Here is a 26109-nt window from a genome sequence, read left to right as displayed (position 1 = left end):
AAAAAAAAAGTTAGAAGATCCAGAGCTTTGTTAGGGTGGTGGTGGGTGGGTGAGGTAATTGAGAAAATAATGTTAAAAGAACTTAGTTTTTGTAAGTCAGCACTGACCCTAGTTTTGAGCTTCCCGGTAGCTAAAACAAAAGAAGAAATTGGAATTATCATCTCTTTCCTAATAAAGGGAAGTGCGCTAGTTCGTGGGAAAGAGACACCTTGTCTCTCAGCATGAGCACAGAACACTGAGGGCTTTTCCCTTTTAGGAGAGCAGTGTGCTGGGTGATGCCACCAGCGTTAGTTTCATGGAGCACAGAGAGACCTTTCTGTATATTGGTTCTTAAATCAGCGCGATAGAGTCAAAGGCATGATGTTAAATCACACTGCTGTGAAGGCACTTCTGTGGGGAGCTGAGAAATGAAAGCTGGCTCCGCTGTTTCTAGAGCTGCAGCCTGAGCGAGGCCCCGGTCCTTGGAGACGCTCGTCAGCGTTTCCTGGAAACTCACTCGCACTTGTCTGACAGGGGCTAGAGGGCGGTCAGTGTGGACTCCTGGGCTGTGTTCAGAGGTTTTCGGAGGCTTTTCTGAGATGAGAACTTGTGCTTGCAAGTGCTGGGCGTCTGAGGCCAAAACTGCTATTTCATTAGGAGAACAAGAGTTTGGCTCACACCACCTCTTTAGAAGGAGAGCCATTGAGGCCGAAGCTGTCTTCTGGAAGCACTTGGTGGTCTGCTCAACAAGGTGCTCCTGGCGCCTGGCTCTTGATGCGGAGCGGGGATGGGGCTGTCCAGTCAGGCCTGGGCCTGGACCTCGACTGGCTGCCCGACTGTTCCACCAGGTGACAGACTGCTCCTCTTAATTCTCCCGTCCCTGGGCATTTTCCTAGTGTCCAGTTTTGAGCTCTCATAGATAATTCCTCTATAAATACTCCTTTCACTGTGGACCTTTTTCTGCATTTTAGGATAATATCTAGGAGCTGAGTAAATCAGTCAAAAGAGATGATCATTTCTATAAGTGCTCTTACATACTAATCAGTTGCCTTTAAAAGGCAGACTAATAAAAAAATGGTGCTCGCTTTGGCAACATGTATACTAAAATTAGAACGATACAGAGAAGATTTGCATGGCCACTGTGCAAGGGTGACGTATAGATTTGTGACGCAGTCTGTATTTCTGTGCTCTGACAAACTAGAGGGTTGGGATGGGGCAGGAGGTGGGAGGGAGGCTCAAGAAGGAGGAGACATATGTATACCTACGGCTGATTTATGTTGATGTATGGCAGAAACCAACACGATATTGTAAAGCAACTATCCTTCAGTTAAAAATAAATAAAATTTAAAAAATAATAATAAGAAAAATAGAAAAGACAGGCTAGCTTAATGTGCCATCCGTCATATACAAGCTATTTTTTGTTGAAGTACAATTTTAGGTGTACAACAAAGTGGTTTAGTACTTTTATAGGTTATACTCAACCTACTTTTTAAAACTAATTGAGATGGAAAGTAATATTTACTGTGGCAAATTTAAAAAATACAGCAAAATACAAAGAAGAAAATAAGGATCGCCTAGAATTCCCTCACCTGAGAGCATGGAGGTATGTGGTTTGATGGGCTGCTGCGGTGAATCTGTTACCTCTTGTCAGGCAAGGATTTGATCTGTGACAGTCCCCCCTTAATGGCCATCCTTAGGGGACCCCTACCTGGCAGAGGTGGGGGTGCCTGGTTTTCCTTGGACCCAAAGTATCTTCTCGGGCTTTGGCCCATCTGGCTATAGACTTGCATTTCTAAGGTTCTCAAGGCTTCACTAACATTTTTATCTAGTGCTAGATACATAAGAAGGTGACTAGGAAACTCTCAGGATTTAAACATTTGGGAGGAACATGTGAAATATTATCACCTGTTGGCAGCTTAGCAGTAGCTGCCCCTTGCCAGGCGAGGCCTAAGGGCCAGGGGTATGGCTGCTGAGTGCCGGTGGGACAAGCGATCAAGAAGTGGAATCTGTGTCTGCGAAGATTCTGCCCGGTCCTGGCTCGTGACCGCATTCCCCAAGCTCCTGTGAGGCTCGTCAGAAGAGCCAGGGTGTTTGGTGAAATTGAAGGGAAGTGGGACGAGTCGTCAATGAGAACCTATGCCTGCCGTCTCTGTGCGGGCTCTCACTTCCCTGCTCGCTTCCTGTGGTCCAGGTGACCCTCTCCTCTACAGCTCGTCTTTAGGAGGGGGCCTCCCGGCGGCAGGAGAGGCTGCTTCCTGATCTGGATTGGCCCTTGTTGACCTCTTGGCCGGGGTGCTGGTGCTGGGCTGAGGGTGGTCGACACCTCCAACCCACAGTGAGACGTCTGTGACTCAAGCAGTTACGCATCCGCTCTGAATACTGGGGTAGGAGGAAGAAGAAGGTCTGTCCATGGAATGACTTAACCTCAAATAGGAATGGAGGCCCCCGTCCCTGGAACTCCAAGAATTAACACTTTCTTATGCGAAGTCGCTTCAATCGTGTCTGACTCTGTTCAGTTTCTTAGATGGCTTCAGATGCCAAAATGGGTGCATCTACTGGGAGCGCTTGGTACTGTGCCCAGAGTAGGACTCAAACCTGGATGGTTTTGTTATTTTTGGTGTGGAGGAGGTGGTGCACAGAAGCTTCCTTTTTCCTGCAACTTTGGCCTTGCCTTTGAGTTGGGGGGGGACTTGGGCAGGACCATAGCTACCCCTTTTATGAGAAGAAGAGCTGATGCTGAAATGATGGCTTCTTAGAGTCACCCACCTGTGGGATTGCCAGGCCCTTGAGGAAGTGCACTTAGAGGAGGCTTGATGTTCCTTGTGCTGTTTGTCCTATGGTCAGCTCATCTGACATGGTTGGCGAGTTTTCCAATGTCTGGGGGCTGTGGATGATCAGAACTTTGGAACCATGGGATCCACCACAGAGGATCTTGGTGTTGGGACATTTCCTTGGGGGGCCCTGAAGGGGGATGCCGCCAGAACGTCTCAGCTGCTGTTGTATTTGTTTGGGTAAAGAGCTCCCTGCTGGGGCCTTGTAAGGCTCTAGCTTGTGGCCACGTGGAGAGGCTGGGATTGATTTATTCTGTCTGGTTGGTTAGACACTCTACCCTCTGCTTCTCCCCACCCAGAAAACCACAGTGAACTGTCAAGGCTGGTCTAGTTACAACGCATGGTAATCGGGAGGAGGAGAGGGACTCCTGAGGAGACCGTGGCTTGTGCTTTGCTCTGTGAAGAGAGAGGATCTATGCTGTGAGGAGTGGAGGCAGGTAGCAATTAAGGGCCTCCTACTTACACCTTATTAAATGATCATCTACTACTCCAGGTGGCCATGAGTTCCCTGTAGAATTCTGGTTCCTGCAGGCATGTCCACCCTCTGCCATCCAAGTGGAGAGTTTCATGCCAAGGCTGTATTCCCTAAAGAGTGGTCTGTGGGCCACCTAGCATTCATGTAAAAATTGTAGCTTCCTGGACCTTGCCTAGACCTGCTGAACCAACTACTCTAGGCTCAGAGCCATGGGATCTGCATTTCTAGCAAGCTCTTGCCTTAAGTTTTAGACAACGCTAGAGACCTCTGTGAAGGATGGCCTGGGAATGTTGTTACTTCAGGCTGAACGATAGGTGTTTAGCTCAACAAGCTCAACTCTTTCACTTCCCCTAGGATATCTTGGTGATGCTTTGTCACCTCATATACTGCAAATTCACTAGCTGCACCCCCCCAAATGTGAGTCAGGCATCTCCTCTGGACCCCAAGCCCAGAGGGGAAGGCTTTATAGAGGAAAGGAAAGAAAATCTCTTGTTTTCTCTTGTGATGGTTTTTGGTTTTGGAGCAGACGGGCCACTGGGCTATCTGCAAGGCTGCGTGAAAGCGCTGTTGCGGGGATCATGGTGGGTGGACGCAGCTTTTCTCCTCCTGGGCTTGCAGAGGGGGTGTCTGTACCAGACAGGCGGTCCACCCTGTCCTGGCCACTAAGCACAAACATCTGTGTCCTGCAGTGACCTGCCAGCCCTGTTGTTTGGTTTCCTGTGGAGGGAGGGCTTTTCAGCGTTGTGTATCCTGCTTTGCCCGCCTCCCCTCCCTGTCCACCTTAGTGACCTCTGGTCCTCTCCTCTCAGCTGAGCCAAATTCTGACTGTGGGCTGTTGTCTGGGTTCTAGCTTTCCTCCAGACAGCGTGACAGGAGGGGTTTGGGTTGGCCCTAGACTGTGTAAAACGCCTCCTCATTGTTATGGCCCTGGATCATTTATGCCTGGGGGTCTGCCAGGAGCAGTGTGTTTGCTGGCCCAGACTCAAACTGCCCCCTCGAGACAGGGGCGCAGGCAGCAGGAAGCTCGCAGGCCTGTAGGACTCAGCTTAACAGGCAATTCCCTAATGACTCCACACCTTTAGGGGTCATCTTGGAGGTTCTAGGTCAAGAAACCCTCTGGCAGCCTTCTGCCTAGCAGAGGGGCTAAGAGTTTTGCAGGGGAGATATGGCACTGTGGGTGTCACAGTGTAGAAGGGGGTCAGGGGCCTCAGAAATGGGGGGCCTGAGTCTGGTAGGGAAAGCTTTAGGGGAGCTACAAGGTCTACTGATGTCAGAGTGGACTGGGGTTACAAGAAGGATGGGTATAGAGGAGGTGGGACTTGGAGGTAAGATTTAAGAAAAAGGATGTCCGGAGCACTGAACCTGAAGGCCCAGACAAGATGAACTGAACTTTAAAAAGGTAAGAAGAGAAACCGATCAGGGCAAGCTTCCAATTGAATGCATGCTTGTGGTCTTTTTTGAAGGCCTTGAGGATTGGTGCAGCCTGTGGGTTAGTATCTGGGGCTTGTTTATGTAGCAGAACTATGGAAATGTTCTTACCCTTGGGCCGGGTAATTCCACCCCCAGGATTGTGTCCTGAGGAAAGTGTCCAACTAAAACAAAGAAATACTTAAGAATATTCTCTATGCTGTCCGTAGGAGCAGAAGGGAAGTCTCCTGTGTCTCTCTCACGTCAGGGGAGGAATTTAACGAACCGTCCTGACACATGATCTTGGTGGAACATTTTTTCAGCCTTTAAGTGACATTTAGGATGATCACACAGGAATAAAATGTTCAACAGAATGTTGAAAGCAGGAGAACTTTATCTAGTATGTACATTGTGATCGGTTGCAACTGTAAAAATCTGTGTAAACAGGAAGATAGCATACAAAAGTGAAAATGACTGTGTTGAAGTTGTAGGATTAAATACTTAAAAAAAATTAGTACTCAAATCTTTTTTTTTTTTTTGGAGGTCAGAGAATTGCTGTCTGCAGCAACATCTCTCTCCAAATATTTTTCTGCCATCACCTGCCCTTTTTCTTGAGAAATGGCAGCTCAGTGAGATTTAACTGTCTGTTCTGAGCACACAGTGTGGGTAAGACATGGCCCCCTGAGCTTGAGAACAGGGTATTTGTCCGCTTACTGGGGAGACTAGATGTGCTGAGCAAGCTGATTAGTGCTGGTTGCTGGGGCGTGGTCCTAGCATGGCCAGGGGCCATGGGGAGGTGAGGAGGCAGGTAGGTGGATGGTCAGGGCCTTCAGCCAGAATTGGAAAGATATATAGGACCAGAGGACGAGATGGTTGGATGGCATCACTGATTCAGTGGACGTGAACTTGTAAACTCTGGGAGATGGTGAAGGACAGGGAAGCCTGGTGCTGTGCTGTAGTCCATGGGGTCACAAAGAGTTGGACACGGCTGAGCAACTGAGAAACAACAACAACTAGGACCAGGAGAACTTTCAGGACCAGAGAGTCACCTGCCTGGCAGCTGGGAAGCCCTCAAAGCCCAGCAAGAGTCCAGTTCTCCTAAGATGGGTTTTATCCGAGTCATCACTGCTTTGAATGAGATCAGAGTTAAACAAATGCCTGTGATTCACTCCATTTTCTTGAGACTGGAAACTGAAGTCCAGGAAATGAACTCTTCCAGGAATCTCCAGTGTGCCCCCCGGGACCAGGCTGCTGCTCAGGCCTGCTCCCTGTGGGATGACTGTGCTCATCTGCCAGCCCCTCCAGTGCCCTCCCCGGGGGCAAATCCCCTGTTGACGATCCATGCCTGTGAGGCTGCACTTTGGCCCCTGTTGGGCTGGTGGAGGGGGTCGGGGGTGTCTGCCTTCCTTCCCAGTGATCTCTCCTTTTAAATCTGTCCCTGGCCTGCAGGGCTGCTGGGCACTCCTGGGAGGCCGCCCATCCACACTTTCCATTTGGGGACCTTGACATTTTGTTTAAGAGGGGATGTGATTGAGAGTGTGTGAGGGTGAGAACCGGAGGTGCTGGCTCTTTAAGGCTTGGCCTTCAAGTGAATTTTGGCAGAGGGGACACTGAACATTTAATTTTAGGGCCAGGAGGGGGTGGGGGAAAGTCCCTGCTGCATCTGGTTTGTGTTAAGTCCTTCCCTTCAGAAAAGGGCTGTGTTTATGGTTCAAATCCGGCAGAGATGGTGCGAGCAGGGCTCCACTCTCCCGTGCTAGACAGTGAGGCACAAGAAATGCACAGAGCTTCCTTCTGGTCCTCTGACCCCCATCCCAAGATAAAAGGTTCCAACTCCGAGACAACTTGGACATCCATTTTATCCCTGAGGTTGAAGCAGGCGCTTGCCTCCAGCAGCTGGGCTTTGCACGCCAAGCTGTGGAGTGCCCGGAGTTGGCTGGCTGTCAGCTCGGCTTGTCTGGATCTGAGGGTCCCGCATGGGTCAGCCGTGCTGCTGGTTCCCGCAGGCATCGCGGCCATGATCCCAGGCTTGAGGGCTTGTGTCCAGGAGGCCCAGGCTGTCAGAGCTGGAAGGTCCTGCACAGACCAGATCCAGGATTGGATCTGGTCTCATTCTTGACAGATGAGGAAACTGAGGCCCAGAGGGCCGAAGAAGCTTGTCCAGGGTCACACAGCGAATCAGCAGTGGACTCAGGATTGAACCAGACTTTCCTGACTCTCAAGTTTGGTTTGGTGCTGTCTTTGGGGTGCAATCGGGCTTCCCCTTCTGCCTGCTGTTTGTGTCACTCTTCAGGTTCTGCTTCCTCAGAGGGCTGGCCTTGGGGATAGGGGTTGTGATGGCAGGTCTTGAAACTTGGTGGCAACATTCATGAGGCTGTGAGCACCTCCAAGGCTGGCTGACTCACTGCCGTCTTCCCGCACTGCCTCGGTCCCTGGCACAGGGTAAGAGCTCAGAAAAAATGAAATGAATGGATGAGTGGGTGGCTTGGCCTGAGGGTGGAGGTGCTGGTGTTCCAGTTAGAAGCATTGTGTTTCCTTCTGAAGCTGCCCTGTTCCAAGGCTGGGTCTTGTCTTCTCCAGCCCATTCTTGGTTCTGGCCCATCACCCAGTTTCCAGGGAAGGCTAGGGTTTCAGAGCTAAAAGGAGCCTTATCAAAGCAAAGGGTCCATCCCCTTCGAGTTACAGATCAGGAAACTGAGGCAAGGCCAGTTGTCTGCGGTCTGCAGGTCCCGGATGAATCAGCAGGGACTAGTCAGTGGGAACACAGGACTGAAGGCAGAGCTTGGTGTGTTATGGAGGGAGCTGAGGGTTCTCTGTACCTCCCTCATCCTATGTCTTCCTCAATTGGGCAGATGAGCCATTTCCTCTGCCTCCCTCTTCAGTCTAGCTTCCTCCCCACTGTGGAGGAGGATGGTGGGGTGGTTTCACCAGTGCCATCTCGGGAGAGGCAGGGCATGCAGGGATGGGCCAAGTCATTCCCTTGTGCTGTCCTAGAAGGGGAAAAAGGGTGCTTGGGCTCATTTCCTCCCAGGGAAACCATAACTGCAGTCATCCCGGAGTCAGAGCCCCGGGAGGGGCCCTCCACCCTCCCCATCACCTCTGGCTTGGTGGGGTACTTCCCTCCTGCTGATTTCATGGGGGCAGAGGAGGGCCAGGGACACATGCGGTACACCTGGCCAGCACCCAAAGCCTGACTTACTGCTTTTGGAGGGGGTATTTCTCATGGTCCACTGCAGGCCAGGCCGGTGGTGGTAGCCAGAGGAGGAGTCAGGCGATATCTTTGTGCCATTCTAAGAACCGGGAGTTCTTAAATCCCATCGTGGGTTGTAGTTTGAAATCTGTTTGCCTTATAGGTCTAACTGTCTTTTTTGGTTTTATTATGAAAGTATGACATGCTCATGGTAAAAACAAAACAAAACAATTCCCTACAGGTAACATGGTTATTTTTCTATGCCACACACAATATTTCATATTTAATTTATATATATATATATATGTTTACTTAATTGTGGTAAATATATATAACTGAAATTTACCATTTTGACCATTTTTATTTATTTATTTTTTTTACATTTTGACCATTTTTAAAGTGGGCATTTTAATGGCAACAGGTACATTCACGTTGTCGTGCTGCCATCACCACCATCTCATAAACCTGAAACTCTGCACCCATGGGACAGCAGCTCCCCTTTAGTCCTCCCCCAGCCCCTGGCCACCACCATTCTTTCTTCTCAGTGAACTTGACTGCTTTAGGAACCTCATTAAAGTGGAATCCAGCAGCATTTGTCCTTTCCTGTCTGGCTTATTTCACTCCGCATAGTGTCCTTAATGTTCATCCCCGCTGTGGTGTGTCAGCATTTCCTTCCTCTTTAAGGTTGACTAATATTCCATTGCATGTGCACACCATTTTATTTGTCTGTGCATTTGTTGATGGACATTTGGGTTGCTTCCACCTTTTGACTATTGTGAATAATGCTGCTAGGAACGTGGCCTTGCTTTCAGTTCTTTTCTGTCTATGTCCAGAAATGGAATTGCAATATTTTATGTATTGACTATTTACTGTTTGCACCTCTCAGGCACTTTGAGCCCCCATGTCAGTGGTGTTAGGTCAGCACAGCGCCCTGGGCCCTTTCCCACGTCCTATTGCTCTTCCCCCAGGGCTGGCTCCGTGGGTGGGCTGGCCAGCTGGGTCTCCTTGGTGTTCTGTGTCCAAGGCTGGCTGCAGCACAGCTCTGGGGAGACCTGGCGCTGCAGAGCTAGTGTGAAGCTCCAAATCTCCTGATGGAGGAGGGCCTTTGGCGGCCAGATCCCCATCCCTCTTTTCTGTAAATCTGGTGAAGCGGGGTGCAGTCTCCTGGGCACCCTGGGGTGGAACAGGGACCCCAGAGCCAACTGGCCCCATTTTCCCCACTGACTTTTTTTCCCCACAGTTCTTCCTGCCCCAGGCTGTTTCTCTCCTAGACGGTTACTGTGTGATCCCTTGTCTTCCAGGGAGTTCCAGAGACTAATGGCACACTTCCTAAATTCCTGTGGAGAAAAGGTCTATTTCTTGCTCATAGAGCGAGCTCTCGCCTCCGCTTCCTGCTCTGCTCATGGTCCACCACTGTCTGGAGTCGGGCTCCCAAACATGCTCACCCTGCAAAGCGAACTGGTTTCTGCCTGCTCTCTGGAGTGGACCTCCACCACGTGCCGCGTACTGGCCCCTGGCCAGGATCTGTGTTGTCATTTCCCGATGCTCAGTCCATGTGTCACTGGTGGGGTGTGTAGTTACCTATCGGCTTGGCCGTGGCTCCCTGGGAGCTGGGCTTTCTCTTTTGTGGCAGTCACTGGTCTAGGACCCTGTACTTAGAGATGCTCTGTGAGAGAAAAGAGAAAGTAAAAAGAGTTTGGGATCTGGTTAGGAAATGCCTGGTTTGGGGTTTGGGGCCTGCTTTTTGCCAGTTGGGTTAATTAATCTTCCAGAGCCTCAGTTTTTCTCTCTCTAAAACAGGGATCAAAATCTCCCTCTTAAAACTTGTTGTGAAGAGTGAATGTGATGATCAGGACAAAGTGCTTAGTGAGTGTCACTAAATGTCAGCTGTGTCATTATTGTGCCCTCCAAGTGGGAGAAAAGTCACCCGCTGCCGGGTCTGGGTGAGGAGTCTGGGGGAAGGTGAGGTTTTAGGAGGGCCATGGTGTTTTCCCTCTGCTTCTCAGCTGTCTGGTCCCTGGAGAGGCTGGGAGAGGAGCTAGAAGCTGTGTGATGCCGCCTGGCTGGGTGGCGGCAATTTCCTCTGCAGGAGGAAATTACTTCCTCTCCACGAGTCCGGAGTTGTGTGAAACTCTCCATGCAGCCGGTTGCTGCTTGCCGAGTGGTGATTGTGTGTTGTGGGGAAGGAGGAGTCCAGGGTACCTTGGGCTTCATTCCAGATGTGGTATGTCTTCTGATCTTGGCACCCTATCCTGTTAAACCTACTGGGAGCCCTTCTCCCCGGCACCAGGAATTCTGGCTCAGAAGTGCCCCTGCCCTGGGCTGACTGCCCCCTGTCCCGATTGTTTCTTCCGTGGGTCCTACCTACCTTTGTGGACTTCCAAGGTGGTGCTAGTGGTAAATAACCCGCCTGCCAATGCAGGCAATGTAAGAGATGCAGGTTGGATCACTGGGTTGGGAAGATCCCCTGGAGGAGGGCATGGCAATCCACTCCAGTATTCTTACCTGGAGAATCCCATGGACACAGGAGCCTGGCAGGCTCTGTTCTGTGGGGCCACAAGAGTCAGACATGACTGAAGTGACCTACCTTTGTAGACAGCAGGCTCCAGGATCCTGTCTCCCTCACATGTGGGCATAGGAGGCAGCAGCCTCTGTCTCCATGCAGTAGAATGCGCCTTTCTCCGCAGGATAGGATGCTTGGGACCACCTGTGCACAGGGCCTGTCCAGGCTCTGGGGAGGGAACAGGAGAGCGAGTCCAGCTTGGGGCTGCTGGCTCCTTTCTGCCCCTCCCTGCAGGAAAGTCCATCCTGCAGAGGTTTCCAGGTACTGAGAACAGCCTTTGGAGCCTCCAGTTCTGGGCTGGAGGGGAGCTCTGCTGACTTACTAGCCTGTGTCCTCCAACACGTCCTCCCTCTGAGCCGCGGTTTTCTCATCTGTAGAAAGAAGGCGATCTTGCTTGCAGGATCACGGCCAGGACTAGACGAGATGATGGCGTCCTGCACCTGTGGGCTCTCTAAGCAGGGCTTGTTATTTTGTTTTTTTTTTTTTTTTTTTGGGTTGTTATTTTGTAAGTGTGCCCGGACCACTTACACAAACTCTGCCCAGAAGGCAAGGTGATAAAGACGTCCGGTATGTTTTCAAATCCAGAGTTGCCGCAACAGGTCTGATACTAGGATTTACCTGGTGTACTTGTTACTTGTTAAAATTACCGATTCTTACCCCAGAATTCCTGAACCAGAAGGGCAGTTGTCGGGGTGGGGTCCGCATTTTCATCATATTGTATGATTCGGCCAACTTGGGAAACCTCACCTCCCTTAGATTGCTTTCCCAGTGGCTGTATCGCTTGTTCTTCACAAGAGCCCTCTGGGGCAGGTCTGAGGCAGTAAGGCCCCACGTAAGGTGAGGGGGGCTTTACAGGTGAGACGGTGGAGTGGAAGGGTCAGAGGTGGTGGTGGTCTGAACAGATGGCTGGTTCCCTGGTGGTGGAACCAGAATTAGAACTCAGATCTCCCGGTGCTGTGTGTCCATTGTGGCTGCAGACATTCTAGTAAAGCATGGAAAAGGTGGGGGATGGAGAAAAATGGGGCAACTGGAAGGAGGTGAGTAACACGGCCGCAGTGTTGGCAGAGGGAGACCCGTGGCGCCTTCTGACCCCCTCGAGGGAAGCCTGCAGAGGCCAGCACAGGAAACAGGTGGTAGGCACGCTAGGACACTTCCCGGGTATGCCTTCTGAAAACCAGGGCCCAGGTGAGCTTGACGAGCAAGGGCTTTGTCCCAGGGCCGCTGGGAGTCAGCAGGTGTGAGGAGTTTCAGCGTGGCTGGGGCCGGTGGGCAGGGCCCAAATAAGACACACACATACACACACCCTGGATCAAGTTTAGTTACTCAGTCGTGTCTGACTCTTGCGACCCCATGGACTATAGCCTGCCAGGTTCTCCTGTTCATGGCATTTTCCAGGCCAGAATACTGGAGTGGGTTGCCATTTCCTTCTCCAGGAGTTCTTCTGGGCCCAGGGATTAAAATGTGTCTCCTGCATTGCAGTCAGATTCTTTACTGCTGAGCCACTAGGGAGGTCCCTGGACTTAGGGGCCCATTTTAGCCTCATATCTTCCATAAATTTTTCTGTATGCACTGAAGTTTAGTTTGCAAATATATATTTATTTATATGAGTCATTGATTAACATTTGTCATTCTTCTTAGACCAAAGTCTCCTTGACTTAGGGGCTGTGTCTTTACTTGGCCCAAAGTGGGATCTTCCCAGGGCCATTGGCAGAGTCCTGGGCAGGTAGGTCTCCATCTCTCTCCCTTCCCCCTTTTTATGATTAGGTCTGGAAAGCCTTCTAGAAGCACAGGCAGGGCTGCCTCCCCTGCTCAGATGGAGAAGTCAGAGTGTGTGGGAGAGAGGAATGGACTTGGCCAAGGTCAGCTGGCCATGCCAGATGCAGGGGCCCACGGCCTCCCTTCTTCCTTATTCCCGGGGTTGGCCTGGTGTCCATTAAAGGGAAACTGATTTAGGTCGTCTGTGTACCACGTCCCCTTCCAGGTTCCCCCTGAGAACCTCCTAATGATGATTTCAGCTTGATTTTTCTCCCTGTGTTGGTGGAGAGGTTTGGGGAAGGGGGTGTGGCGGGTGGCATTGGAATTGCTCTTTTAAGGTGTTCCAGGGCGGGATGGCCCACCCTGACTGCACAGCAGGGTTACCTCTACCTGGATGGGCGTGGGGGGGGCGCTTCGGGAGCTGCCTCTGTCTGGACTCACCCCCGAGGGCAGTCCGATTGGGCTGCAGTGAGCTGCGCTGTGGGCAACAAGAGAGAAGGAGCCCTGCCCGGGCTGGTGCATGTGACGGGCTGCTGGGCCCGCGGGAGGAGCAGGAGGGAGGAGGGCCACGCTGAGCGAGCCTGGGTTAGAAGCATGAGCTGTGCACTCCTCCGACTGGCTGTTTGATGTGACCTTGTGAGCATCTCTGTCTTGGTTTTCTCCTCTGTAGAATGGGATGAATGACAGTACCAGCCTCATAGGGTGGCAGTACTGAGGGCTGGCTGTCTACTGATGGAGCACTTGGGGAACTGGGCTGCGGAGGGCAGCCTGCTCTCTGAAGTCCTTCTGTGCTGATTTCAGGTTAGACTGTCAGGCTGAGGATGGTGGACTGTGGTGAGTGTTGTGGATGTCTGGCACCTTCTCCCATTCCGCCTTCCTCTGTTGGCTTGGATCCAAAACCTTGGTGTGACCTCTGAGCCCTCCTTCCCTCCCTCGCTCTCCTCCTGGGATGTATCTCTGATACCCACCCACTTCTCTGCCCCTGCCACCACCACCCTGGTCTAAGTCACCTTTGCCTCTTGCCTGGACCTCTCTTGCCATGGTCCCCTGACTGGTCTCTCCTGCCATTCTGGCCCTCCTCTCGTCTGTTCTTCACACTGTGATTAGGTGTCTCTTTCTAAGATGCAACAGTAAGTATGTATAAACTAGGACCTGATTCCTGCACATCCACCTTACCCTACGCTTCCCTTGTAGCTCAGTTGGTAAAGAATCTGCCTGCAATGCAGGAGACCTGGGTTCGATTCCTGGGTCGGGAAGATCCCCTGGAGAAGGAAATGGCAACCCACTCCAGTATTCTTGCCTGGAGAATCCCATAGAGCCTGGCGGGCTACAGTCTATGGGGCCGCAGGAGTCAGACAGACTGAGTGACTAAGCACAACCCTCAGCTGAAATCAAATAAAACCTCTCCCTTGTTCTCAGGAGACACCCATCCAGGGTCCTGGGGAGCTCCATGCTCCTGCGGTCTGCTGGCTCCTGGCTCCCTGCTCCTCTCTTCCTGCATCAGTCTGCGTGTCCATTTCCCAGTGGCTTCAGCAGCCTTCGTCCCTTCCCCCTGGGGCCTCTGATATTTTCTTTCCCCTGCTTGGGCAACACCACTTCCCTGGCCACCCCTGACCCCACACGTGCGCTGGGTACCATGCATCTCCGTTTGCACCTGTTGTCCAGATGTAATTATTAACAGCCCCTCCCTTTGCTTTCAAGTGCCCTGGTTTTGCTGATAAACTTTATGGTCCTCCTCCACATTTACAGTCTCTTCATCTAATTAAAATTCCTCAGCTTTAAAAATTCACTTACTTCCTCAGTGCAGTGGTCAGAGACACACAGACAGACAGACAGATAGACACACCCTGGACCAGGTTGTTGTTGTTGTTTAGTTGCTCAGTCATGTCTGACTCTTGCGACCCCATGGACTGTAGCCCTCCAGGCTCTCCTGCTCATGGCATTTCCCAGGCCAGAATACTGGAGTGGGTAGCCATTCCCTTCTCCAGAGAATCTTCCCAACCCAGGGATCGAACCCGTGTCTCCTGCATTGCAGGTGGACTCTTTACTGCTGAACCACTGGGGAACCCCTGGACTTAAGGGCTCATTTTAGCCTCGTATCTTCCATAACTTTTTCTCTATGCATTGAAGCTCAGTTTGCAAATATATATTCATTTATATGAGTCTTTGATTAACATTTGTCATCCTTCTTAGACCAGAGTCTCCTTGATTTAGGGATTGTGTCTTTACTTGGTCCATAGTGGGACCCCCAGTTCCTGATCGTGCTCAGTGAGAATTTATTGAATGAGTGAGTGAATGGATGGGTGAATGAATGAACCTGGCTCCAGCTGACTGGCAGAGGGAGCCTGGGGCCTGGATGGTTCAGGAGCACCTGCAAGGGCCTGCCTTGAGGGAGGCTGCTGACATTGGGCCAGTCCAAGCCTAAACAAGCCGGTTGCCCACACCCTGGCATACACATCCCCTGACTTGGCTGCCCCTATAATTATTCATGGCCTTTCTCAATGGGCTTTGTGTTCAGAAAGCCAAAAGTGACAAGAGTTCAAACCCTCTTCCCACCTCTGCAAAACTGAGACCTAGGAGAAAGAGCTGCCCGGCCCATTCTGCATCTCTAGGGAGCCGAGATCCAGGACCTTCTCTCGCGGCTGGATGTGAGTGCTGGCATGATTCTCATCCAGTGTCCTGGGCTGCCCTCCCCGGGACGGGCCCAGGGACTGCCTGGGGACAGCCTTTTACATGCTTGTGTGGTTCTCGGCAGCCCTGAGACTGGTGCTGGCTGAGTCCTCGTTGTTCTCCAGCCTGAGCAGAGAACCTGGAAGGGCCTCTGTCCCCCGCAGAATGGAAGAGGCTCAGACACTGGCATCCTACGGAGCCCAGTTCAGATCTCAGCGCTGCCTCTCACTAGCTGTGTGACAGGGAAGGTTGTTGAATGCCGCTGACCCTCACTTTTCTCCCCTAGCACGGGGTTGTTGAGTAGATTTGCTGAGATAGCCCATGCCTCACTGAGTGGTAATAATAGTCCATATCTTTGAGCAACTCCGAGACCTTATTCCCTTTCTCCTCCCCTTCTCTAGGGGCTCCCAGAGGTCCACTCTGCCTCCGTCATCCTCTCCTTGAATTTGAGGGCTTAAGCTGTCCCTTCCTCTGGAACAAGGTTTGAGGGAGGTTGCCTCTCTCATGCCCTGCACACTTTCTGAGCTGAAGTCCGGAGCTGGGAGACACAGTGGGTGTGGATCTCCCAGCTCCCTGGAGGCTGTGCACACACTCACCCACAGACAGAAGCCCCGGGTCCCACCTCCTCCCAGCAGTCGGTTGGGTGGGCCTGGCCAGATCTGCCTACAGCTGCTCTTCTTCCCATCCTTCCAGAGATGTGGAAGTTTCCACAGACATTTCAGTTCCTCAGTCTCCCCTTTCCGTTCCCGATTCCCCTGCTGCCCTGTCCCTCGGGTCGGGCTGGCCACGCTGAGGTGTTGGCCGGCTGCCTGGCCAGCAAGCCTGCTGTGCTGGGCTGCCCACGTGCTGGGTCACGGCTGGGTCTCAGTGGAGACTGGGAGAGTGGGGATGGCTCTGGGCTGCATCCACCTAGACCTGGGTGGCGTTTTTCATGGCCCACAAGTTGCCCATGATTTAATAGAGGGGTTTGGGGGTTTCTGTGCTGCTTTATAGAGGGTCTTCCCAGATGGTACTAGTGGTAAAGAGCCCTCTTGCCAATGCAAGAGACATAAGAGATGTAAGTTTGCCCCCTGGGTCAGGAAGATCCCCTTGAGGAGGGCATGGCAACCCACTCCAGTAATTCTTGCCTGGAGAATCCCATGGACAGAGGACCCTGGTGGGCTACAGTCCATGGGGTTGCAAGGAGTCAGACACAACTAAAGTGACTTCGCTTGCACGCATGTGCGGCTTTATAATGTGCTGTGTCTGTATTTGGGGAGAAGAAACTTTATTTTCCTGGACATCGGGTGAAGAGATTGACTTCATTAGGCCCCTTGACTCATGGACCACTTGTGGGTCCATCCATGCAAGGCCACTGCATATCTATCATGTTTTACCTTAAAGTCTCCCTGCGATGGTCATGCCGTTAACCCCCCACCCCTCCCCTGCCAACACAGATGACAGAATGATGCGTGTTCTCCCAAGGACCCCAGAGTTCGCTGCGTGAGAATTTCTTTGAGAGATTTCCTGGGTGGATTGTTGGGCAGGTATGTGTTGCAGCGCATAATGCAGCAGTGGCTTGCTCTCCAGCCTGGCTGCACAGCCCACCTTTCCAGCCAGGCACGAGGGCTCCCAGATTCCTTGACCACAGTGGTATTTGGGGTAATCACCTCTGTAATTGTTTGCCAGTCTCTTGGGGGTAAAGGGTGAATTATTGTTTTATCTGCAACTGAGGAGGAATTCTTAAAGTGCCAAGTCCTGTTCCCTTCCTGCATTCAGTGTTCCTGAAAGCAGAAACTTCCCCTTCAGCATGGAGTGATTGCAGAAAGCCCCGACTCCCCAGGGAGTGGCGGTTTATAGACAGTCTGTTTGTTCTTCATCCTCCCCACCCCCGCCCAGGGTGCAGTCCCTGCCTTGGTTCCTTGTGGCTTGCGATGCTTGCTCGGCTGCTGGGTTCTCAGCCTGTGCCCCCTGCCGCCTGCTTTCTGCTTCGGGCATCTCTGGTACCCTGAAGGCTCTGGGTTCCCTGCAGCTTTGAACTTCCTCTTGGGAGGCTGTGTTTCTACTTGATTTTGGTGTGAGGGCATGTGACGGTCCCTCGGGAGGGAGGTGTGGGCGGCATCGTAGCATTGGTGTGGGTTCTGGGTTGAGGTTGTCTTACTGACCTTATGTCCTTGATTGGGTCAAGGAGCCTGGGGCACAGTGCTGGCTGGTGCATGCTGGCCCAGGCTCAGGCACACACCGGGCACCCCGGCAACCTCTGTAACCCTTGGATGGTCCAGGTGACCATCTAGAACACACAGGCAATTCCATGAACTCTGAGCATTTTCTGTTATCTCACTCCTTTCTGTGAGATCTGTCTTTTATTTCTTGTATTTAAATAGGGAACTCTAGATATTACTAACAACTTATCATGTGCTAGGGTTTTTGCAAGGGCTTCCCAAGTGCACAGTGGTAAAGAATCCGCCTGCCAGTGTAGGAGGCACAAGAGATATGGGTTCAGTCCCTGGGTTGGGAAGATCCCCTGGAGGAGGGCATGGCAACTCACTCTAGTATTCTTGCCCTGAGAATCCCATGGGCGGAGGAAACTGGTGGGCTACAGTCTGTAGGGTCACAAAGAGATGGACACGACTGAGTAAACTAACACAAGCTTTTTGCTAATGTTAGCTCATGGAAACCCCTTAACAGCCCAGGGAGAAAGGCTGATGCTCAAAAAGGGCAAGAATTTGCTCAGGTCTCAGCGTTAGTAAGTGGCAGACCCAGAGCAAATCCAGGTCTTCTGCCGCCAGATGCATCCTCTTAAGCATGAAGCGCATGGTCCTTAGTGTGGTTTCCAGGCCAGCAGCATCAGCACCAGGTGGAGTGTTGTGGGAAATGCAGTTTCTCTACCTGTCCGTTAACTATGGGAGCAGAAGTCTGGAGGGATCTGTAAATCTGTTCTAGCGAGCCCTCCAGGTGATTCTAATGCATGTTCAAGTTTGAGAACCACCACATGGAGCTACTCTGATCTACGTTTTTATTTGTTTTCTGCCCTGCTCTTGTGTCATTGGGCCGATCAGTGTAAGCTCAGGCTTTGGGCCTTGGCCTCTCTTCGGGGGTTTCCTGCCCACTAGAAGAGGTACAGTGGCTATCTCTATTGGGTCTGGGGCCTCTGGGTTCCCTCCCAAGTCCCTGAGAGCATTGCGTAGAGCTGATGCCCCCGCCTCTGGAGGTCAGAGTTCCTGACCCTGTGCCAAAGGAGATGCCTCGAGAGGGCAGGGGTCTCGGGGCAGGGACTGTGGGACAGGCAGAACAGAAGCTCCAGTCCAGTGGGTTATTCTGGGACACAGAGAAGAGACTTGGGAAACTGCTTGATTCAAGCAGTGTCTATTTCTTTTCTGCAAATTTGTAATAAGTGGTTTGGCCTCTCCAGAGGCTCCCCCATGGGGGACTTGGAGCCCGGGCAGAATCCTTGTTCCCAGTCAGCAAAGCTAGCACACTCAGTAGAAATGACGCTGGCGAGAGAGGGGAAGCTAACTGTACTGTATGTTACTTTTTGTGCCCCCACCATCAGTCCGATACTGTGCTGTTTAATTCTTATCACAGCCCTAGGGCGGGGTGGATTGATTATTCCCATTGCACGGATGCAACCTTCAAGGTTTTAGGCTGTAAAGTCGAGAGTCACAGCTCAACCACACAGAGGAGTCAGCTTAGATACTTGAGGTGGCCAGACCACAGATTCCTATATTTTATGAATACCAGGCAGGGCCTGATCCTTGTCATGTGGGGAAGTTCTCTATGGAATTGAGTGGCCCGTGGCTCTCAGCCTCGTGCCAGGAAAACCAAATGACCTCACATGTGAATGGCTTTTCCTTCTTTGGGGAAGGAATGTGCAGACCATTCCTGTGAGTTGCAGCCCACGTGGCCTGTGTGCTGTCAGACCTGCAAGGGCCAGACTCGGACTCCAGACGTGGGGGAGGTGTCCCAGGCCGGCCCACCCTTGGCTTGGCAGTGGGGAGCAGGCTGTTCTCCACTTGGGCTCCCCAGCTGATGTGAAGTGTGCCCAGGAAGAGCCAACAGCCCTTTCATGGCTAAGCGGGTGCCCTGAAGTGTGACCTGCTCTTCAGAGTCACCACTCTCTGGGGAAGCACAAGACCAGTGGCGCCTAAAGCCCACAGCTCAGGCCTGGCCCAAGTGCTGCACGTGGGCCCAAGACCAGCCCAGGCCTCCCCCCTTGGAATCTTGGCCTCAGTTACTTCAATACCTAGGGAAGGTGAGGGTCTGGGGCCTGCCTTTGAGACTGGTTTCTTGCCAGTGGGCCAAATGGGATTTTAAAAGACTTAGTGGGGTCTTGGAATATTTTCATTAAAAAGAATAGTTTTACTGATGTATATAATTCACATACCATACAATTCACCCATTTAAAATGTACAATGCAATTTTTTTTTAGCATATTCAGATATGTGCAACCATTACTGCCGTCAATTTTAGATCATTTTCATCACCTCTAAATGAAACCCCATCCCCCTTAGCTATCACCGATCCCCAGCCCTAAGCTACCACTACTCTATGTCTGCCTCTTGTAGATACATTTTTGTTTTTTTAACATCCAGAGAGCACTTAGTCTGCGTCAGACACTGGGCTAAGCCTTCTGTGTTAGCTCACACAACCCTCTTTTAGAACAGCTGCACAGAATAAGTTCTTTTTCTGGGGGGTCTTTGTCTTACTGATGTGGAGACTGAGGCTCTGTGAGTCCAGGATCTCAGAGCCGGTAGTGACAGAGCCTGCCGGTGGCTGGACCATTGCTGAGTCTCTTTCCTCCTGGGAGAGGCCAGCTGTGGATGGCAGTGGACTGATGGGGGCAGCTGACATTCATTGGCCGGGAGCTGAGAGGGAAGCCCTTGTTGCTTCACTGGGATCACACGCCAATTACTTAAAATGGCCCTGAGATTTCTCAGCAGCCGCAGGTTCAGCCGGCGCCTGCAGGAAGGCCCTGGGCTCTCTTCCGGGGGCCTTGGCGGGGAGAGGGGCCTGGAACACTTGGAGGGGCTGGGAGCTCTCCTCTCTCCAACCAGGACACGGTTATTAGGTCAGATCACCTCCTAGAATGAGCCGTTTGGCCCCCTGTGCCGTGGCCTTGTGGCCTTGCCCACCCTCCGGTCATCTGCTGATGTGTCTCCCCGGATGGGCTGCAGGTGGACAAAAACCAGAAACGCGGGTTCCTGATCCTCCGCCTCCTGTTCTCCTCACCCTGGCCAGAGGTTGGTCTCGGGGTTTCCTCATTAGCAGGAGAGAGATTACAGACCTCTTTCTTCCTAACTTGTAGAGCTCTGTGAATGATTAACTTTGATTAAATAGAAAGGGAATGGGAAGCAAGAGCCGTAGGGAGCAGACACTGATGGGGCTCCCGTCCTGTCCTCATGCCTGGCTGTTCTGCCTCCATGGCCCTCACCTGACAACAGGCCTGCACGTTGTGATGGTCTGAATCCCCATATGTCAGACAAAGCAACTGAGGCCACGACCGGCTCTTTAAAGCCACACAGCCACTGAGGAACAAAGGCCGGCTGGTTTAACATTTTTTAAAGCGTCTGTTGTGAACAGGGCACCAGACTGTCTTTAAGTACAGAAAAACTAATGTGGTCCTTTTTCATACTGTGCTAGGCTGTCATAGGTCTTGTTATACCCATCTTACAGATGGGCAGACTGAGGCTGGGACTGAGAATTTTGTCCAGAGAGACACAGCTAATGAAAGATGTAGGTGGAGACCCGGCTCAGTCCAGTTACAGAGTCCAGCTCCGCTGGGAGCCTCCAGCCACCTGCCTCTGAATTTCCGGTACCCCAGCATTCACCCGCCTCGGGGGGAAAGCGGGTAGGGAGGTGCCCTCTCAGAGCAGAGGAAACCGCCTGGTGGCTCAGCACCACTCCCAGGTGGGTGGAAAGTAAACAGATCTGGGTGGAGATGTTCTTGGGGACTCTGCTTTTCATCTGTGAGTGAAGCAGCTGACAGCTTGCTTTGAAAGGCTGGCGTCCAGCCCTTGATAAGTTAACCAGATACTCCTGTTTATGTTACCAGAACAGTGGGCATTGAGATCACTGCTGGCAGGCCTTTGCTTGGACAGCCCACCCAGTGCCCATGCCCTGGCCAGACTGGCCGTGTGTGGGGGTCAGAGGGAGAGAGAACTCTTCCCTGGCTGGTCCCCAGTGACCTCCCCTGGGGCCAGCAGATGCTGCAGAGACCTCGGCCCTGAGTTCTCAAGGTGCCCTGGCCTGATGCTTGAACATGGTGGCCAGGAGTGGCAGAGGAGTTGGGCTCTGCCTGGCAGCCGTGGCAGGGCCCCCACCCAGAGGGGTGCGGTGGGTTGGGAGGCTGCTGAACTGATTATCTCAGGTGATGAGCCCTACAGCCTAGACCAGGGTCCTGGTGCCCTCCTCCAGAGAGGGGAAAACCATCCGATGAGAAGCCAGCTTGTTTGGGCTTTTCTGGGCTGCTGGGCCAGGGGTTTCTCCTCTTAATTTCCTGACAGTTTGCTGTCTGACTATTGAGGTGGACGTGTGGGCATGATTCCTGCTTCATCTTCATGTCCTGGCCCTAATTATGACGTTCCTTATAATACTGTACACTGATAAGGCACGTTAGAGTTTTTCACAACCCTTTCTCTCTATTTTACTCACTAATTCTTTTAAATAGGTGGAATAATTTTTCATTTATCAATTCTTTTTTTATTTGAAAGTGTGTGTTTTCTCTCTGATCATTCAGGAACACTGACCCCACCCGACTGCCACTCCACGTCCTCCTAGAGAAACTCCCTCTGTCCCATCCCAGAGGTCTGATGTACCAGATAAATGTACACACTTCCAGACAAGCTTTTCTTATATTTGCATAGTTTAAAGAAAACAAACAGATGACTGCACACGGTATAAAATTCAAAGGAAACAAAAGAGTGTTCTGTGCAAAGCAAACGCCACGCCCTCCCCTGCCAGGAGCCTCCTGCCTCCCCTCCCTGGAGGCAGCTTCAGTGCCAGGCAGGTCCTTGTGTGTCCTTCCAGGGATATTCTGGCAGAAAGCTTTTAGGGACTATCCAGTAAACTAATAACTCTTGTTGTGAGGGGTGGGCAATCTTGAGAGCGAAGCACTGGTCCTGAGTTGCGTCACTGAGGTGAATCTGCCCCATGGACTCATTGGCCTCTCTGACACGGAGCAGAGCCCATCCATTGTGATCAGCCTTACACGGGAACAGAAGCCGTCCGGCGTGCTCTCCTTGGCTGTGGTTTTTACGCTTGCGTGTTACGATGGGACAAGTTGCCGGGCTCCGACCTGCAGGGTCTGAGGGATGCTTTTGAGGTTACATAGATGGAAAGGGTTGGGGTGACTTATATGAGGTCACACTCATGCCTGGCTGAACCAGGGCAGAGTGCAGGTTTCCTAACCACTGTGCCTGGAACAGTAACTCCCCCTGGAGTGAACTGGGGGCTGGTGTCGAGTGTCAGGATCCTAGGGGAGCAGGAGGATATGCCCGGGAGAGGTGTGGTCAGCACGTGAGTCTGGGGCCTAGCGGCCGGTGAGGTGGTCCTGCTGTCTCCCACTCGCTGAGCCAGTCTCATTTGTCTGCAGGTGGGGTATCTTGTTTACCCTGCTGCAGGACCAGTGCAGAGGTCAGCCAGGAGTGGACGGCCTGGACTGAGGGGAGTGAGTGCTGGCAGGCAGAAGGCCAGGGAGGAGATTGGGACCGCCAACCACATTTGCAGATGGATGGGCAAGGAAAAAGAAAAGGTGTTGGCAATTCAGCTCCAGGAGCACGAGCTCTGCTGGCATTGGGATTTTTGTTTCCATCGTTTTTTCCTCATTCATGTGATCGCTCGCATAGTTTTAAGCCTATGGTGCATACAGTTTTGTATCCTGCTTTTTTGTTAATTACATGTCAGCCTTTTCCTGTAATATATAGTTTCAGAACCCATCATTTTGGCCATCTAATGTTCCATTAAGTGGATAAACCATAATTTACTTAACTAATATTTTATTAATAGAATTTGGGGCTATTTCTAATTTTTTTCCTCTTATGTAATGCTGGCAAGGGTGTTTTTGTCCCCACGGCCCTCCTCTTTCTTGAGTGATATTTACCCAGGAGAGCATCCCAGCATTGGGCTCAGAGTCTTGCCCATTTTAGCTCCCTTGGTGAGTTTCCTGCCACCAGAGATGTACCCCGCATCAGCCTGCCCACTGTGACGTGTTGTGGCTTTGCCACTGTACCTCCCCTTTAATGGGGATTAGCAGAAAGTTCCTTTTGCAGATGTTATAAATGAAGATTGGTACCTTGGTTTGAGTTCACACAGCTTGGTGGTGTGTGTACATGAGTGTGTGGGACACATCTGTTGCTGTGCCTGGTGACAGGTGTGGGTCCTTGATCAAGCCCAAATGAGAAGAGCCCCTGTGGCCTCTCACGGGATGGACCTTGAGTTTTTGATTCCAGATTCCCAGATGGCTGGTGCCGGCAGTGGTCTGCGGGGAATGCTAACCCTGCTGGGCACAGCTGTCTGCTGAGCGCGTGTGTTAACACGTGTGGTGACTCTGTTGTCAGGAGACTTAGAAAGCTTTCACGTTTTCCCACGGTGGAACCAGGGACCCTGTCAGTCTTCATCCAGATTTAGCCTGCCTGTATCTTTTGAGGGGTCTGTGGAGTGTCTTACTTTTATATTGTCCTAGCGTTAAAAAATATAAAAAGTCCAGATTTCTGGCTCCTCTTCATTCGAGGTCTGCCACCTGAGGACCCTTCCCTGGTGGAGCCAAGGAGGGAAGCCTCCTGTCTCCTCACCACGCCTGCCCCGGTACTGAGGCTGTGTTCTGATTGCCACTTAGCAGCTTGCAACCAATTCTTTGTGCCCATGTTGCTCTCCTGAGTAGGAACCCAGCAGAGAGCCCAAGAGAGCCTTTGTTTCAAGAAAAATCCTTGAGTACACATGGAGGCGAGGTCTCCCCAGTCCCACTTTTCTTACGCTTGCCCATTGTGCTCTTTTATTAAACCTCTTTGTGCCTTGGTCTCCTCATCTGTAAAATGAGGAGAGTAATAGCACCTGCCTCATAATGTTGTCATGAAGATTGAGTTAAAAGGGCTAAAGCCTGCAGAAGGGGATCCAGCACAGAGTGAGTGCTCAACAGATGTTAGATGCTGCTGTTATTATTATTATTAATGGCATATGTGTCTATTTCCTCTAGACTAGATTCTCAGCCAGGGGGTGCTTTTTGGTTATCATAGCTTGAGGTGAGGGATGTTACATGCGTGTAGTGGGAAGGTCTAGGAATGCTGCTAAACATCCCATAATGCATGAGATAGGCCCCAAACCCTGAACAAAGTAGTAGTCGATCCAAAATATCAATGGTTTTGAGCTTGAGAAACTCTGCTTAGGCATTGAAGCTGTGATCCTTGGTCCAGTTGAACTCTTCAAACACATCTCTGAAGCAACTTTTCAAGGGCTGCTTTGCACTCTTGAAGAATCAATATTATAAGGGACCTACTTAGTTCAGCTATGAGGGGGTGCTTGGTTGAGTCCTCTCTCAGCACCCTCACCAAGCACATGTCTTTGTTGGGTAACGCATCCAGTGCTTGGTCTGTCCTTTATTACATTGAACTCTAGTCTCCCTGTCCTTCATTCTAGAAATAGTAGCTCCCATTTATCGAGCCTTATGTGTGGGTGATTGTGCTTAGCACTTGCATGTTGCCACACTGATCCACAGCACCCTTCTAGGCATATTCCATTATTATACCCATTTTACAGATGTGGAGATTGAGGGTTGGAGAATTAAAGTCATTTGCCCAAGGTTATTCAGGGTCAGAGGTGGGATTAGAACTAGGTCAGTCTTGCTGTAGAGTACACGTTCCTCACCATAGCTGCCTGCCCAGGGCTGCACCCACCATGTTTATTTGCTTGTCCATGGGAGGGTCTTTCAAATATTTGGATGAGCCCCTGAGTCCACTCTTCTCTCTTCCTGGTCAGGGAGCCCCAGTTCTCAAGAGTTCTCCTCAAAGACATGTTTCTGATCTGCTCACCATCCAGGATGTTCTTCCATCTCTGGACAAGCAGCTGCCTGCCTCAGGACTCTCCATCATGCTGCCCCCAGAGAGGTAGCCCACCTCACGCCAGCTCTACTGATGGTCCGTCAACTCAAGACGCGCTCTGCCAGTGCTGACCGGAGGCGCTCTGGGTGGTGTTTTCACTTCACAGTGACCAGTTTCCCATGACATGCCACAAGATTCAGTTCACCTGTCTGCCCTTGGTTCTGCTGTTCCCATCCAGCACCCCACCCACACCTGCACCTGAGATCCCCATTGTCGTGGTGGAGCAGAAAGTATGTGGGGCTGGGAGTCAGGAGGCCAGGTTGTGAACATCCCCCAGCTGTGTGGCTTAGGAAAATTCACTCACCCTCTCTGGTCCACGTGCCCCAGTTGTAAAGTGAGGGTTTGGCTCTGATGTGCCAAGCATTTCTTCCAGCTCTGACATTCTTTGATGACAGGTGTTGAATAGCATGAACTTGTAATAATTATCTCTAATTATTGTGGTAACAGTAATGAGAGGTAATTATGGAGCAGCCCCTGTGTTCCAGACCTTCTTTTCAGTGTTTTAAGAGGATTGTCTCAGGAAATTCTCCACCAACCCTGTGCTATTATGACTCCATTTTACAGACAAGTGCCTTGAGGCAGAGCCGCTTGCCTGAGGTTATCACCTGGCTAGATATGGATGAGCTGGGATTTATCTTGTCTTCTTCAGAGTGATTGAATCCTTCCAGTCGCTTGGATTCCTGCTCTGTGGAGTGATTTTTATTTTCAACTTAAAAAAAAATTTTTGGCCGCACTGCGTGGCTTATGGGATCTTAGTTTCCCAACCAGAGAGAGATTGAACCCATGCCCCCAGCCGTGAAAGAGTGGAGTCCCTCCACGGATTCCTTCTGTTGGAGTGATCTTAAGCAAGTCCTGTGACCTTCCTGTGCTCAGCATCTTGTGTTTTATTCCTTGTGTTTCCCTCCTCCCACCAAGGTCACGACCCTAAATACCGCTTGACTTCAAAAGCTCAGCCTCTGACTCATGCTTATGGGGTAATCCTCTGTACCCCAGATCCCAGCTGGGTGTGATTATTCAGACACCTTTTAGAATCTAAAATTTAGTCAGTAATGATGGTAGTGACTACTACGTGCATACTTAATTTATTTCAAACCACATTAGTATTATGTTATCATAATTAATAAAAATTAACAACTTAGCATGTTAATATTAGCTTTTCCTGATTTGTG

At 51.3% G+C, this 26109-nt stretch overlaps 1 protein-coding gene and 1 non-coding gene across 4 annotated transcripts in view; both read left to right on the top strand.

Moving 5' to 3' along the window:
* Positions 1-26109, top strand: part of ACTN1 (actinin alpha 1) — a 97311-nt gene that overhangs the window by 22104 nt on the left and 49098 nt on the right. The window lies entirely within an intron of this gene.
* Positions 1057-1163, top strand: LOC136172745 (U6 spliceosomal RNA). Its single transcript, XR_010664093.1, has one exon. It is a non-coding gene; the product is annotated as a U6 spliceosomal RNA (small nuclear RNA).

This window comes from Muntiacus reevesi, chromosome 7 (genome assembly GCF_963930625.1).
Source record: "Muntiacus reevesi chromosome 7, mMunRee1.1, whole genome shotgun sequence".
Lineage (NCBI taxonomy): Eukaryota > Metazoa > Chordata > Mammalia > Artiodactyla > Cervidae > Muntiacus > Muntiacus reevesi.
The sequence above is the reverse complement of the archived record's forward strand: the minus strand, read 5'-3'. Positions and strand labels throughout refer to the sequence as shown.